General features: G+C 50.3%; 1 protein-coding gene across 3 annotated transcripts in view; it reads left to right on the forward strand.

Annotated features, from left to right (window-relative positions):
* The first annotated feature begins 483 nt into the window (after positions 1-483).
* PAK1 (p21 (RAC1) activated kinase 1) overlaps positions 484-15,819 on the forward strand; it is a 123,026-nt gene continuing 107,690 nt past the window's right edge. The window contains exon 1 of one of the 3 annotated variants that reach the window (XM_040339959.1): positions 484-574. The gene's annotated coding sequence lies outside the window, so the exon portion shown is untranslated. Of the gene's footprint in view, positions 575-684; positions 733-15,819 lie in introns of those variants that run through there. The other 2 variants (XM_040339958.1, XM_040339957.1) reach the window with 2 other exon arrangements.

Below are 15,819 nucleotides of genomic sequence, written 5' to 3' on the forward strand. Positions count from 1 at the left end.
CCTCCCACCTTGGTGTCAGGTAGGTAGGTCTCCTCCTCCCACCTTGGTGTCAGGTAGGTCTCCTCCTCCCAGGTAGGTCGGTCTCATGACTGATAAAGAAGACGAGATCCATGGTCTGGGATCATCACCGGGAACTGACCTCTCCCCTCCCCCCTGTCCCTGGAGCCGCACACAGATCGCACCTCAGAGAGGGACAATGAGGGGCGGGGCATAGGCGGGGTCACCGGCCACACTCTCGCTCGCCCTCTTCACACACTGGCATTTCGCGTGTACCAGAGGGCGGGGCCAGCGGTGCAGTCAATGAAAACGGGGCGTTACCCTTGGAGCAGCGGCTGAAAGCTTATTGGCGGCGGGGAGGGGCAATGGGCGGGATGTGCTGTGCTGGCTGGTCGGACAGTAGCAGCCCACTGGGGCGGTGTGTTCTCCGGAGTGGAAGGGGATTGGCTGGGGAGGGCAGGGGCGTGGCCTGTGGGTGGAGCGTGTGCTGTCAGTGTGATCGGGGTGGGTGTGAGGTCCGCTGTGCCTGTGTGCGATCACCTGCAGGAGGAGAGGAGCGAGCCGTACACCCGGACAGGTACTTACCTCTGAGGGGGAGGGGGACAGGTACTTACCTCTGAGGGGGGAGGGGCACAGTACACCCGGACAGGTACTTACCTATGAGGGGGGAGGAGCACAGTACACCCGGACAGGTACTTACCTCTGAGGGGGGAGGAGCACAGTACACCCGGACAGGTACTTACCTCTGGGGGGGAGGGGCACAGTGCACCCGGACAGGTACTTACCTCTGAGGGGGAGGGGCTCAGTGCACCTGCATAGGTACCTACCCCTTTATACATCCGGAGGGAGGGGGTGATACACCTGGACAGGTCCTATTATAGACATGCTGGACCTTGTAGTGCACTTGATTCATCTCCATAAAGAGATATGTGGAGGGTTTTGTAGTCCTCTCCTGGAGTGGGTCCTGCTGGAGGTTGTAGTCCCTCTTCATTTGTAGCTCTTCACCTGTGCTGCTGGGACTTGTAGTTCTGTTGGCAGCTTGTGAGAGAGTGGGAGAAAGAAACCGATACATTGTATCCTGAGAGCTCCAATCACATCACTGTACAGAATCCTCATCATCATCATCATCGGGATTCTACATCTCCTCTTCTCCTCCCCTTCTCTGCTCCCTCTTTCTCTCTTTCCCCTTCTCTCTTTCCCCCCTCCCCTTCTCTCTTCCCCCCTCCCCTTCTCTCTTTCCCCTTCTCTCTTCCCCCCCTCCCCTTCTCTCTTTCCCCCCTCCCCTTCTCTCTTTCCCCCCTCCCCTTCTCTTTTCCCCTCTCCCCTGCTCTCTTTCCCCCCTCCCCTCCCCTCTTCCCCCCCTCCCCTCCTCTCTTCCCCCCCTCCCCTTCTCTCTTTCCCCTTCTCTCTTCCCCCCCTCCCCTTCTCTCTTTCCCCCCTCCCCTTCTCTCTTTCCCCCCTCCCCTTCTCTCTTTCCCTCCTCCCCTTCTTGCTTTCCCCCCTCCCCTTCTCCCCCCCCTCCCCTTCTCTCCCCCCTCCCCTTCTCCCCCCCCTCCCCTTCTCTCCTCTCTCCCTTCCCCCCTCTCTCCTCTCTCTCCTCCCCCCTCTCTCCTCTCCCTCTTTCCCCCCTCTCTCTCTTTCCCCCCTCTCTCCTCTCCCTCTTTCCCCTCTCTCTCTCTCTTTCTCTCTCTCTCTCTCTCTCTCTCTCTCTCTCTCTTTCCCCTCTCTCTCTCTCTCTCTCTCTTTCCCCCCTCTCTCTCTCTCTCTCTTTCCCCCCTCTCTCTCTCTCTCTCTTTCCCCCCCCCCCTCTCTTTCTCTCTCTCTCTCTCTCTCTCTCTCCTCTCCCTCTTTCCCCCCTCTCTCCTCTCCCTCTTTCCCCCCTCTCTCCTCTCCCTCTTTCCCCCCTCTCTCCTCTCCCTCTTTCCCCCCTCTCTCCTCTCCCTCTTTCCCCCCTCTCTCCCTTTCCCCCCTCTCTCCTCTCCCTCTTTCCCTTTCCCCCCTCTCTCCCTTTCCCCCTTTCCCCCCTCTCTCCCCTCTCTCTTTCCCCCCTCTCTCCTCTCTCTCTTTCCCCCCTCTCTCCTCTCTCTCTTTCCCCCCTCTCTCCTCTCTCTCTTTCCCCCCTCTCTCCTCTCTCTCTTTCCCCCCTCTCTCCCTTTCCCCCCTCTCTCCTCTCCCTCTTTCCCTTTCCCCCCTCTCTCCCTTTCCCCCTTTCCCCCCTCTCTCCCTCTCTCTCTTTCCCCCCTCTCTCCCTCTCTCTCTTTCCCCCCTCTCTCCTCTCTCTCTTTCCCCCCTCTCTCCTCTCTCTCTTTCCCCCCTCTCTCCTCTCTCTCTTTCCCCCCTCTCTCCTCTCTCTCTTTCCCCCCTCTCTCCTCTCTCTCTTTCCCCCCTCTCTCCCTTTCCCCCCTCTCTCCTCTCCCTCTTTCCCTTTCCCCCCTCTCTCCCTTTCCCCCTTTCCCCCCTCTCTCCCTCTCTCTCTTTCCCCCCTCTCTCCCTCTCTCTCTTTCCCCCCTCTCTCCTCTCTCTCTTTCCCCCCTCTCTCCTCTCTCTCTTTCCCCCCTCTCTCCTCTCTCTCTTTCCCCCCTCTCTCCTCTCTCTCTTTCCCCCCTCTCTCCTCTCTCTTTCCCTCCCCCCTCTTTCCCCCACCCCCTCTTTCCCCCTCTCCCCCCCTCTTTCTCTCCTCCAGTTGTCTGATTGTTGGATAGAACAGCAGAGTAATGGTTGGGTTGGTCACAGTGATTATTTGTACATTGGAGGAATCTCTCTCCTCTGAGCACCTTTGCACAATGGACCCCATACCTGCCGATGTAATCTCACTGATAAATGTCCCCCATCCCCCCCCAGCAATTTCTTTATGTAGATCAGCTGAAAGTAATGGTCTGTGTGTGGAGACATCCATCATGACATCAGTGTGGACCTCACCTTATCTGTGTGACCAATCACTGCCCAGGGAGATGGATTACACATGGGGGGGGGGGGGGTGATTTATGGATGGGTTAGAATGGTGGTTTGGTGATCTGTGCTGGAGGAGGAAGGTCCTGTATAGTGCTCAGTGTTTATGGTGAGTGATTAGTAGAGGGATATTTATTTTATGGAGTATAATCAGCACAGTGTGTTCTGAGATACTTCTCTCTACCACGTCTCAAAGTACAACTAAAGCTCAAAGCAAACGTGTTTTTTCCATCTGTGTCCCATTGGGAAGATTTCCCCTCTCTTCCTGTTCCATATCCCCAGCAGGAAGTGAGAGGACATCCCTCCATAATCAGGAAATCCTTAGCGTCCCCATTGGGAAGATTTCCCCTCTCTTCCTGTTCCATATCCCCAGCAGGAAGTGAGAGGACATCCCTCCATAATCAGGAAATCCTTAGCGTCCCCATTGGGAAGATTTCCCCTCTCTTCCTGTTCCATATCCCCAGCAGGAAGTGAGAGGACATCCCTCCATAATCAGGAAATCCTTAGCGTCCCCATTGGGAAGATTTCCCCTCTCTTCCTGTTCCATATCCCCAGCAGGAAGTGAGAGGACATCCCTCCATAATCAGGAAATCCTTAGCGTCCCCATTGGAAGATTTCCCCTCTCTTCCTGTTCTGGTGACAACCCAAAACGTAGGATTTCCTTTTACTCTCACTGGCCCAGATTCAAGTAGATTTGCGCTTTATTTGCGCAGGCACAGGGCAACGATTTTGCCCTGCGCCCACGCAAATATTTTGCGCTGCCCTCGATTCACGGAGCAGTAGCTCCGTAAATTGCGAGGGCGCGCCGGCAAAATTGCCCGGCGTAAGCGCGCGCAATGTAAATGATCCCGCCGGGGGCAGGAATCATTTAAATTAGGCGCGCTCCCGCGCCGAGCGTAGAGCGCATGCCCCGTCGGGAAACTTTCCCGACGTGCATTGCGGCAAATGACGTCGCAAGGACGTCATTTGCTTCAGAGTGAACGTGAATGACGCAAACGACGTAGATTTTAAATCTTGCGACGCGGGAACGTGGGTATCCTATAGCATTGGCTGCGCCTGCTATTAGGATGTGTAACGTTACGCGAAACCCGACGTACGCAAACTACGTAATTTGCGTACGCAGGGCTCGCGCAACGTTGTGAATCGGTGTTAGTATGCAATTTGCTCCCATGAGCGCCCCCTAGCGGTCATCGCTAGAATGCAGCCTAAATTCTGCGTGGCATAAGAGCCTTATGCCACGCAGATTTTAGGCTGCAGTCGGCGTAGCGATGTTCCTGAGTCAGGAGCATTCGCTACGCCGGAGCAAGTAAGCAATTGCGCCGTGTAACCTATGGTTACACAGGCGCAATTGCTTCTTGAATCTGGGCCAGTGAAAACAAGACAAATGGAGAGGGTGAAATGGGACCCGCAATAAAAACTGACAGGTGTCCTCCTCCTCCGCTCTATGTTTTTTTTTCCCCCTTTTAGTTGTACTTTAATTAAAAAGTTGGACAAGTTATGATGAAGGTTTATGGTATAGACCAGGGGTCTTTAAACTACGGCCCTCCAGCTGTTCAGGAACTACAATTCCCATAATGCCGAGTCATGTCTGTGACTATCTGAGTCTTACAATGCCTCATGGGATGTGTAGTTCCGCAACAGCTGGAGGGCCGTAGTTTGAGGATCCCTGGTATAGACAGAGGAGTATTGCAGAGTTGAAAGTTTACACGTTATATTGATATCCCAGTGAAATGAAGTTGACCTTTGTAACAGAGCAGACTTGTCACAATGTTACAGGGAAATGATTACAGAGCCGTGGCGGTCAACTCTCTTGATATATGTGGAAGCCTCAAGTGTGGCCCTTGGCGTCACCAAAGGGCCTCAAGCACGCTGGGCATCAAAAACACGGCTTTTAAGGGCATTTGACTTTGTATTTCTTCCTCTAAACATGTTAGCCTATGTGCCCGTGCACAGGGAAGGGAAAAAAAATCCATCACTTGCGTCTTCAGGAGTAAAGTCAGGATTACGTAGGAGGCGGAGGTCCGAGGCCATCAGAGTTCCCCAGGAGATGGCGGTCCGAGGCCGCCTGGGTTCCTCAGGAGGCGGAGGTCCGAGGCCGCCTGGGTTCTGCAGGAGGCAGCGGTCCGAGGCCACCTGGGTTCCACAGGAGGCGGCGGTCCGAGGCCATCAGAGTTCCACAGGAGGCGGCTGTCCGAGGCTGCCTGGGTTCCGCAGGAGGCGGAGGTCCGAGGCCGCCTGGGTTCCGCAGGAGGCGGAGGTCCGAGGCCGCCTGGGTTCCGCAGGAGGCGGAGGTCCGAGGCCCCCTGGGTTCCGCAGGAGGCGGAGGTCCGAGGCCGCCTGGGTTCCGCAGGAGGCGGAGGTCCGAGGCCGCCTGGGTTCCGCAGGAGGCGGAGGTCCGAGGCCGCCTGGGTTCCGCAGGAGGCGGAGGTCCGAGGCCGCCTGGGTTCCGCAGGAGGCGGAGGTCCGAGGCCGCCTGGGTTCCGCAGGAGGCGGAGGTCCGAGGCCGCCTGGGTTCAGCAGGAGGCGGAGGTCCGAGGCCGCCTGGGTTCCGCAGGAGGCGGAGGTCCGAGGCCGCCTGGGTTCCGCAGGAGGCGGAGGTCAGAGGCCGCCTGGGTTCCGCAGGAGGCGGAGGTCCGAGGCCGCCTGGGTTCCGCAGGAGGCGGAGGTCTGAGGCTTCCGGAGGGTTTTCACAGGAGTTGGCAGTCTGAGGCCGCAGGGGGTTTCTGCAGGAGGTGGCAGCCCGAGGCCGCCGGGGGGGGAGGGGGGGTTTCGCAGAAGTCGGCGGTCTGAGGCCGCTGGGAGTTTCTGCAGGAGGCGGCGGTCCGAGGCCACCGGGGTTCCGAAGGAGTCGGTGGTCCAAGGCCACCGGAGGGTTTCCACCGGGTTTCCCCGGTCTGAGGCCACCGGGGTGCTTCCCGCAGAAGTCGGCGGCCCGAGGCTGCCGGGGGGTTTCTGCAGGAGGACATTTTTATATATTTTTTTCCTACAAATAGAGCTTTTTTTTGGTGGTATTATATCGCCTCTGTGTTTTTTATTTTTCGTATAAAAAAAATAGACTTGTGTTTTTTTTGTTTTTTTTTTATATAGCTTTATATTTATATTATAGTTTTTGAGGCAAGTGCTTTATTCAGAAAGCACTTGCCTCTAAAGTTGCGCCGGCGGATCGTAAATCCCCCGGCGGAATTCAAATTCCGCGGCTAGGGGGTGTGTAACATTTAAATCAGGCGCGTCCCCGCGCCGAACGAACTGGGCATGTGCCGTCCGCTAAATTTCCCAGCGTGCATTGCTCCAAATGACGTCGCTAGGACGTCATTGGTTTCGACGTGAACGTAAATTACGTCCATCCGTATTCGCGAACGACTTACGCAAACGACGTAAAAAATTCAAAATTCAACCCGGGAACGACGGCCATACTTAACATAGGATACGCCGCATATAGCAGGGGTCACTATACGCCGGAAAAAGACGAACGCAAACGACGTAAAACAAATGCGCCGGGCGGTCGTTAGTTTCTGAATCGGCGGAAATCCTCATTTGCATATTCGTCGCGTAAAAAAAAAACGAAACGCCACTTAGCGGCCGGCCTGGAATTGCAGCCTAAGATCCGACGGTGTAAGTCACTTACACCTGTCGGATCTTAGGGAGATCTATGCGGAACCTGATTCTATGAATCAGGCGCATAGATACGACAGACGGAACTCAGAGATACGACAGCGTATCAGGAGATACGCCGTCGTATCTCTATCTGAATCTAGCCCACTGTATGTAAATCCGACGGACTGTTTACATGTTAAATTTTAAAAGCCGCAACAAACCTGCTCACCTTCCATGCTTGCTAATGTGACAGAACACCTCTGATTTTCACATTTAACTAAATGTGAAAATCAGAGGTGTTCTGTCACATTAGCAAGCATGTAAGGTGAGGAGGTTTGTTGCGGCTTTTAAAATTTAACATGTAAACAGTCCGTCGGATTTACATACAGTGGGGATCGGAAGTTTGGGCACCCCAGGTAAAAATTTGTATTAATGTGCATAACGAAGCCAAGGAAAGATGGAAAAATCTCCAAAAGGCATCAAATTACAGATTAGACATTCTTATAATATGTCAATTTACACTTTCAAAAATTACAGAAAACAAAAAAAAAATGGCGTCTGCAAAAGTTTGGACACCCTGCAGAGTCAATATCTTGTACTGCCCCCTTTGGCAAGTATCACCGCTTGTAAACGCTTTTTGTAGCCAGCCAAGAGTCTTTCAATTCTTGTTTGAGGTATCTTTGCCCATTCTTCCTTACAAAAGTCTTCCAGTTCTTTGAGATGTCTGGGCTGTCTGTCACGCACTGCTCTTTTAAGGTCTATCCATAGATTTTCAATTATGTTGAGGTCAGGAGATTGTGAAGGCCATGGCAAAACCTTCAGTTTACGCCTCTTGATGTAATCCCTGTGGATTTTGAGGTGTGTTTAGGATCATTATCCATTTGTAGAAGCCATCCTCTCTTTAACTTCAGCTTTTTCACAGATGGCATCAAGTTACCATCCAAAATTTGCTGAAATTGTATTGAATCCATTTTTCCTTCTACTTGTGAAATGTTCCCTGTGCCACTGGCTGCAATACAACCCCAAAGCATGATTGATCCACCCCCATGCTTCACAGTTGGACAGAGATTCTTTTCATTAAATTCTGTGCCCTTTCTTCTCCAAACGTACCTTTGCTCATTCCGGCCAAAAAGTTATATTTTAACCTCATCGGTCCACAGAACTTGTTTCCAAAATGCATCAGGCTTGTCTATATGTTCATTTGCAAAGTTCAAACGCTGATTTTTGTGGTGAGGACGTAGAAGAGGTTTTCTTCTGATGACTCTTCCATGAAGACCATATTTGTACAAGTATCTCTTTATAGTGGAATAGTGTACCACAACTCCAGTGTCTGCCAAATCTTTCTGGAGGGATCGTGCAGTCAAACGTGGGTTTTGAATTGCTTTTCTCACAATCCTGCGAGCTGTTCTGTCTGATATTTTTCTTGGTCCTCCAGATCTTGCTTTAACTTCCACTGTTCCTGATGACTGCCATTTCTTAATTACATTCCGAACAGAGGATATTGACATCTGAAAACGCTTTGCTATCTTCTTATAGCTTCTCCAGCTTTGTGAGCGTCAACTATTTTCAGTTTCAGTTTTCTAGACAACTGCTTAGAAGAGCCCATGGTGCTGATTGTTGGGGCAAGGTCAGATGAGTCTGGGCATTTAAAACCTTTGAGATTGACATCACCTGGTCTTCCCAGACGATGATTGAGAACAATCCATGACACTGGCAGGTCTCAGCTTTGCAAAGGGGGCAGTGCATGCTATAAATTCTGCAGGGTGCCCAAACTTTTGCAGACACCATTTTTTAGTTTTCGGTAATTTTGAAAGTGTAAATGATGGAAATAATATCTAACTTTTTTTGACATATTATAAGAATGTCTAATCTGTAATTTGATGCCTTTTGGAGATTTTTCCATCTTTCCTTGGCTTTGTTATGCACATTAATACACATTTTTACCTGGGGTGCCCAAACTTTTGATCCCTACTGTATTTAAACATATAGGCTCCGTTTTGTGTTGAAAATAACTGTGAAATCTAAAACTCCATTGTTTTGATGTCCGCTTGTCCCCTTCTCACTTACATTACTGTGCAGGAGTGTGGGGTGAAGCAAGATGGCGGCGACGAAACGTCACTTCCTGACGAGACAGCCGCCGCCGGGTGTACCAAGATGGCCGCCGCTCCAGAGCTAGGCCGATGCTGGAGACTTTCCTATGTCCGAGGCTGCGGATCGCGTGGTGTGCTGATCCGAACAGGGTGAGCCGTTCGGATCAGTGGCAGTGATGGGCACTTATTTGTGGCAATAATGGTCACTGATAGGTAGCACTGATGAGGCACTGATTGGCACCATTGGTGGGCATTAATAGGTGGCACTTGTGGGCATTGATAAGTGGCACTGGTGGGGACTGTGGACACTGGCAGGTGGCACTGGATGGGGGTACAGATTGGCACACATGAGGCAGATGTGCCTCCTTCCTCTTCGGGACCCATGTCCCTTGGACCTTGCACCTAAGCCGGTGATCGCTTTTTTTTTTTTCTCCTCGCGGTATCAGTTTTTTTTTTTTTTTAAAGTCCGGAGCCGTTCGTAAAAAAAAAAATGTTGCCGAGCCTTTCCAAGGTTTTGCGAGTTCAGCCGAGGTGTCCCCCGAGCCTTTCTGAGTATTTCTGAGGCTCTCGGGCCCCTCCCCCTCCCACCACTGGCCACATGCGGTATTGCATGCCATAGAAGTCAATGCGGAACAAATTATTTTCGTTTCCATTGACTTCTATGGGAAAACTAGCTTTGATATACGAGTACTTTGGATTACAAGCATTCTCCTGGAACGGATTATGCTCGTAGTCCGAGGTTCCACTGTAGTTGGTTATTTATATTTACCACCCAAAATAGATATTTAAGCTTTTAGGCTTCATTTCCATGGACGTTTTTTACAGCCACTTTTCTGAGCTTTTTTTGCAGCTTAACCACTTCCCGACCGCCGCATGTAGATATACGTCGGCAGAATGGCACGGACAGGCACATTGGCGTACCTGTACGTCCCTGCCTAGACGTGGGTCGGGGGTCCGATCGGGACCCCCCCCCCCCCCGCTACATGCGGCGGTCGGATTCCCGCGGGGAGCGATCTGGGACGATGGCGCGGCTATTCGTTTATAGCCGCTCCATCGCGATCGCTCTCGGAGCTGAAGAACGGGGAGAGCCGTATGTAAACACGGCTTCCCCGTGCTTCACTGTGGCGGCTGCATCGATCGAGTGATCCCTTTTATAGGGAGACTCGATCGATGACGTCAGACCTACAGCCACACCCCCCTACAGTTGTAAACACACACTGGGTGAACCCTAACTCCTTCAGCGCCCCCTGTGTTTAACTCCCAAACTGCAACTGTCATTTTCACAATAAAGAATGCAATTTAAATGCATTTTTTGCTGTGAAAATGACAATGGTCCCAAAAATGTGTCAAAATTGTCCGAAGTGTCCGCCATAATGTCGCAGTCACGAAAAAAATCGCTGATCGCCGCCATTAGTAGTAAAAAAATAAAAAAATAAAACTATCCCCTATTTTGTAAACGCTATAAATTTTGCGCAAACCAATCGATAAACGCTTATTGCGATTTTTTTACCACAAATATGTAGAAGAATACGTATCGGCCTAAACTGAGGAAAAAAAATGTTTATATATGTTTTTGGGGGATATTTATTCTAGCAAAAAGTAAAAAATATTGCATTTTTTTGTCGCTCTATTTTTGTTTATAGCGCAAAAAATAAAAACCGCAGAGGTGATCAAATACCACCAAAAGAAAGCTCTATTTGTGGGGAAAAAAAGGACGCCAATTTTGTTTGGGAGCCACGTCGCACGACCGCGCAATGGTCTGTTAAAGCGACGCAGTGCCGAATTGTAAAAACCCCTTGGGTCATTTAGCAGCATATTGGTCCGGTCCTTAAGTGGTTAAAAACGGCTCTCCATGTTAGTCTATGGCCTCATGCCCACCATGACGTTTTTGAGCTGTAGATGGCTGAGCCGTTTTTAAGCTGCAAAAAAAACCCAGGACCAGTGCGTTCTAAAGCTCCAGCCTTAGAGCTGTAAAAACGCTCAAAAACGCGCAAAAACGCTCAAAAACGCTACCGCTGCGTTTTTGAGCTCCAGCTAAAAAAAATGTATAAATGAATAAAAAAAAACATGGACAGGCGTTTTTAAGCTGTAAAAAAGGCTAAAAAAAGTGGCTGTAAAAACGTCCATGGAAATGAAGCCTTAAACTTTACATATTAACGAAATTATACACCAAACAAAGTTATCCGATTGAATTGAAACAATAATCGGCCAACTAATCGATTAGGAAAATAATCGTTTTGTCTCCTTCCTCCATAAAACGTTTTGCTTTTAGATGTGTATTGGATAGTTTGTGGTATTTTCTTCCCGCGTGGCCCCGTGCCAAGAACCAGGACAGGTGTGCCGCTCCCTCTGTCTTTATCTTTATAGTTCCAGCCTTGGCTGCGGTGCGACTTCACACAAATGTCGTATGTTTGCTCTTTCCGTCAAAGTGTGATTTCCTTGTTCCCTGTAAGAGCGTCATTCTTCTGGGTACAGCCTCCGGCCTTTTCTTAGGTGCTGTATGTGCCTGCTGTGCAGAGTGCAAACCACAGCAAATATTGTCTAAATCCATTCATTTAGCCAGATTCAGGTAGCTTTACGCCGGCGTATCAGTAGATACGCCGACGTAACTCTGAATCTACGCCGTCCTAAATTTAAGCGTATTCTGGAAACCAGATACGCTTAAATTAGGCTAAGATACGAGCGGCGTAAGTCTCCTACGCCGTCGTATCTTAGGGTGCAATATTTACGCTAGCTGCTAGGTGGCGCTTCCGTTGAGTTCGGCGTAGAATATGCAAATGACTAGATGCGCCGATTCACGAACGTACGTGCGCCCCGTCGCAATTCGTTACGCCGTTTACGTTAGAGATACGCCGGCGTAAAGATAAAGTTGCTCCCTAGGTGGCGCATCCCATGCAAGGTATGGACGTCGGAACAGGCCTATCTTTTTACGTCGTTTGCGCAAGTCGTACGCGAATAGGGCTGTGCGTAAATTACGTTCACGTCACAGGCATTGAGCCGACGTATCTTTGGGCGTAAATACGACGCGATACTGAGCATGCGCGCGCATGCGCCGTTCGTTCGGTCAAGCCTCATTTAAATACAACACGCCCCCTACAGCCTACTTTGAATTACGCACGCTTACGCCGGCCCATTTACGCTATGCCGCCGTAACTTAGGAGGCAAGTGCTTTGTGAATGCAGCACTTGCCTCTCTAAGTTGCGGCGGCGTATCGTAAATACGGTACGCTACGCCCGCGCAACGTAGATCGGCCGTACCTGAATCTAGGCCATTGTGTGTATTCTTCCTGGAATCGCGGCGTGCTTTGTGTATTTCTCCCACATCTGTTCAGTCATCCAGTATTGGACTTCCTGTAATAAAGACCGCTCACTGCTGCTCCCTCTCCTTGTGCAGGGTGGCTGGTCTTGTCTCCGCCCCCTCCTGTAGTTTCTACATGTAGCCTGTAGTCGGTGGAGCCTACTGGGCCCCTCCCACTCTCTGCTCTCTGCACAGGCTTTGTACAACACAGTGATATCTGAGTTCGCAAAGACAATTTAGATCAGTGGCGGCTGGTTCTCCATCGGTCAGCGATGGGGGGGGGGGGGGGGTTCCCCCGACAACGGATTATCCTCCCGGTCGCCGGCTCACTTACCCTCTGCTGCCTCCGGACTGACATGTTGGAGGGTGCCCGCCGCCGGCGGCTTTGATAGATATATGGCTCTCATGCATAGGATTGTGTACCTACCTAGTATGTGATCCTGCACTTCCGGGTTTGGGGCGCGCATCTGGCAGTGATTAGACACATCAGGAGCTGATTGGCGGGTACGGCAGACTCCATATCCGCCGGCACACAGGCATGACAGCGGTCTGCCTATGTAAATAAGGCAGATTGAAGTTCTGTCATTACAGTGTCCATGCCTTCCACTAGTAAAAGCACCTCCCCCACAGTACGCACTCCCTAGGCACACATTTATCCCTTTGATTGCCCCTGATGAAAACCCTATTTTTTGACGGCTAATTTTCGGCGGCCAAAATGTTGGTGCATCGATACTCTCCGAGCTCGCCTTACGACACCTTAGTTACCGTTTGACAGGCGTGCCTCCCCACCAAAAGTGAAAGCGAAAATCCCAAATTTTGGGTTGTCACCAGAACAGCAATAAAGGGGAAATCTTCTTGGGGACACTAGATCTGGTGAAATTCAGGTATTCTCTCACTTTTAAAGGGATTTCCTCTCACTTCCTGTTTTTGGTTATGGGACAGGAAGTGAAGGGAAATCTCCCCAATGGGACATGGATGACCAAAAAAACAGGGACAAGGCAGACTTCCACTGTGCTTGGCGGTCACATGATCAGGAGCCCACCCCGCTGCCTCCAGGTTTCATTACTTGGGACCAGCAGCTATCGATGACAACTCAGTGTTCTGGAAGTGCGCAGTAAGCATGCTTTCACCGCAGAAACCTCGGCCACCATGGACGCACATGTGCAGCCTTTGTGTGCATTAACCACTTCCGGACCACCGCATGTACATTTACGTCGGCAGAATGGCACGGACAGGCACATCCACGTACCTGTACGTGCCTGCCTAGACATGGGTCGGGGGTCCAAACGGGACCCCCCCCCGGTACATGCGGCGGTTCCCGTGGCTGTCCGAGCGATCCAGGACGAGGGCGCGGCTATTCGTTTCTAGCCGCCCCCTCGCGATCGCTCCCCAGAGCTGAAGAACGGGGAGAGCCGTATGTAAACACGACTTCCCCGTGCTTCACTGTGGCGGCTGCATCGATCGAGTGATCCCTTTTATAAGGGAGACTCGATCGATGATGTCAGACCTACAGCCACACCCCCCTACAGTTGTAAACACACACTAGGTGAACCCTAACTCCTACAGCGCCCCCTGTGGTTAACTCCCAAACTGCAACTGTCATTTTCACAATAAACAATGCAATTTAAATGCATTTTTTGCTGTGAAAATGACAATGGTCCCAAAAATGTGTCAAAATTGTCCGAAGTGTCCGCCATAATGTCGCAGTCACGAAAAAAAACCGCTGATCGCCGCCATTAGTAGTAAAAAAAAAAGTAATCAATAAAAATGCAATAAAACTATCCCCTATTTTGTAAACGCTATAAATTTTGCGCAAACCAATCGATAAACGCTTATTGCGATTTTTTTTTTACTAAAAATAGGTAGAAGAATACGTATCGGCCTAAACTGAGGAAAAAAAAATGTTTATATATGTTTTTGGGGGATATTTATTATAGCAAAAAGTAAAAAATATTGCATTTTTTTCAAAATTGTCGCTCTATTTTTGTTTATAGCGCAAAAAATAAAAACCCGCAGAGGTGATCAAATACCACCAAAAGAAAGCTCTATTTGTGGGGAAAAAAGGACGTCAATTTTGTTTGGGAGCCACGTCGCACGACCGCGCAATTGTCAGTTAAAGCGACGCGGTGCCGAATTGTAAAAACCCCCTGGGTCATTTAGCAGCATATTGGTCCGGTCCTTAAGTGGTTAAGGCCCATCCTCCTTGCCTGTGTGTTATGTGGTTGACAAGAGGTTAATGAGACACTGACAAGGAAATGATGTATATGTTGCCTATGTGCGCAGAAAAAGAAGGGACTTCCTCTTTATAAAGAACCTCGTCCAAAGGTTGTAGCACAGAAATGCTTGAGGAAAAGGGAAAACATAAAGTTGAACTAAATCCTATCTGGGTGACTTTTCGTTTTGATAAAGTTATATATTCAAAACGATTGCCATGTTTTACTTTTATAAATTACTGTTTTTACCTCCTTTTTATTTATTTTTTATCTTTTCTTGTTTTTAAATGCTGTTGATCTATTCCAACCTTTTTCAGCCACTTCTTCACAACATACACTCACTCCAGCATCAGCCGCACATCATTGCTCTGGACTGGATTCCAGATAGTGACAATGGTGGACCGTGCCTGCAAAATGTTTTGGCAGTCTCTCTTGTAGTCTTCATCAGGGGTGCATGTGACACCAATGGACCATTCCTGGACAGTGTGTGTCTGTATGGGTGCTTGTAGTCTTCATCGGGGGTGCACTTGTGACATCAATAGACCATTCCTATACAGTGTGTGTCAGTATGGGTGCTTGTAGTCTTCATCAGGGGTGCATGTGACACCAATAGACCATTCCTATACAGTGTGTGTCAGTATGGGTGCTTGTAGTCTTCATCGGGGGTGCACTTGTGACATCAACGGACCATTCCTGTACAGAGTGTGTCTGTATCGGTGTTTGTAGTCTTCATCAGGGGTGCATGTGACACCAATAGACCATTCCTGTACAGAGTGTGTCAGTATGGGTGCTTGTAGTCTTCATCAGGGGTGCATGTGACACCAATGGACCATTCCTGTACAGTGTGTGTCAGTATGGGTGCTTGTAGTCTTCATCAGGGGTGCATGTGACACCAATGAACCATTCCTGTACAGAGTGTGTCTGTATGGGTGCTTGTAGCCTTCATCAGGGGTGCATGTGACACCAATGGACCATTCCTGTACAGTGTGTGTCTGTATGGGTGCTTGTAGTCTCCATCAGGGGTGCATGTGACATCAATAGACCTTTCCTGTACAGTGTGTGTCTGTATGGGTGCTTGTAGTCTTCATCAGGGGTGCATGTGACACCAATGGACCATCTCTGTACAGAGTGTGTCTGTATGGGTGCTTGTAGTCTTCATCGGGGGTGCACATCACATCAATGGACCATCTCTGTACAGAGTGTGTCTGTATGGGTGCTTGTAGTCTTCATCGGGGGTGCACATCACATCAATGGACCATCTCTGTTTTTTATTATTTTATTTTTTTAAAGTCAGCAGCTACAAATACTGCAGCTGCTGACTTTTAAAATAAGGACACTTACCTGTCCAGGGCGCCCGCGATGTTGGCACCCGAGGCCGACCCGTCCCTCGGATGCTGCCGCCGCCATCTTTGGTAAGGGAACCAGGAAGTGAAGCCTTGCAGCTTTACTTCCTGGTTCCCTGCTGCGCAATGCCTGCTGTCTTCTAGGACCCGTGTGTCTCCTAGAAGACAGCGGGGGGTTGGCGCCAGATGTGGAGTAGACTCCCACAGATAATGTGGGGGTCTATGCTCGGAAGTGGGTGCAAATACCTGGCATCGGTTCCCTCCTTCCCCCTGAAAGGTGCCAAATGTGACACCGGAGGAGGGAGGAATCTGGACAGCGGAGATTCCATTTTTGTG

This window comes from Rana temporaria, chromosome 2, assembly GCF_905171775.1.
Source record: "Rana temporaria chromosome 2, aRanTem1.1, whole genome shotgun sequence".
In the NCBI taxonomy this organism is placed as follows: Eukaryota; Metazoa; Chordata; class Amphibia; order Anura; family Ranidae; genus Rana; species Rana temporaria.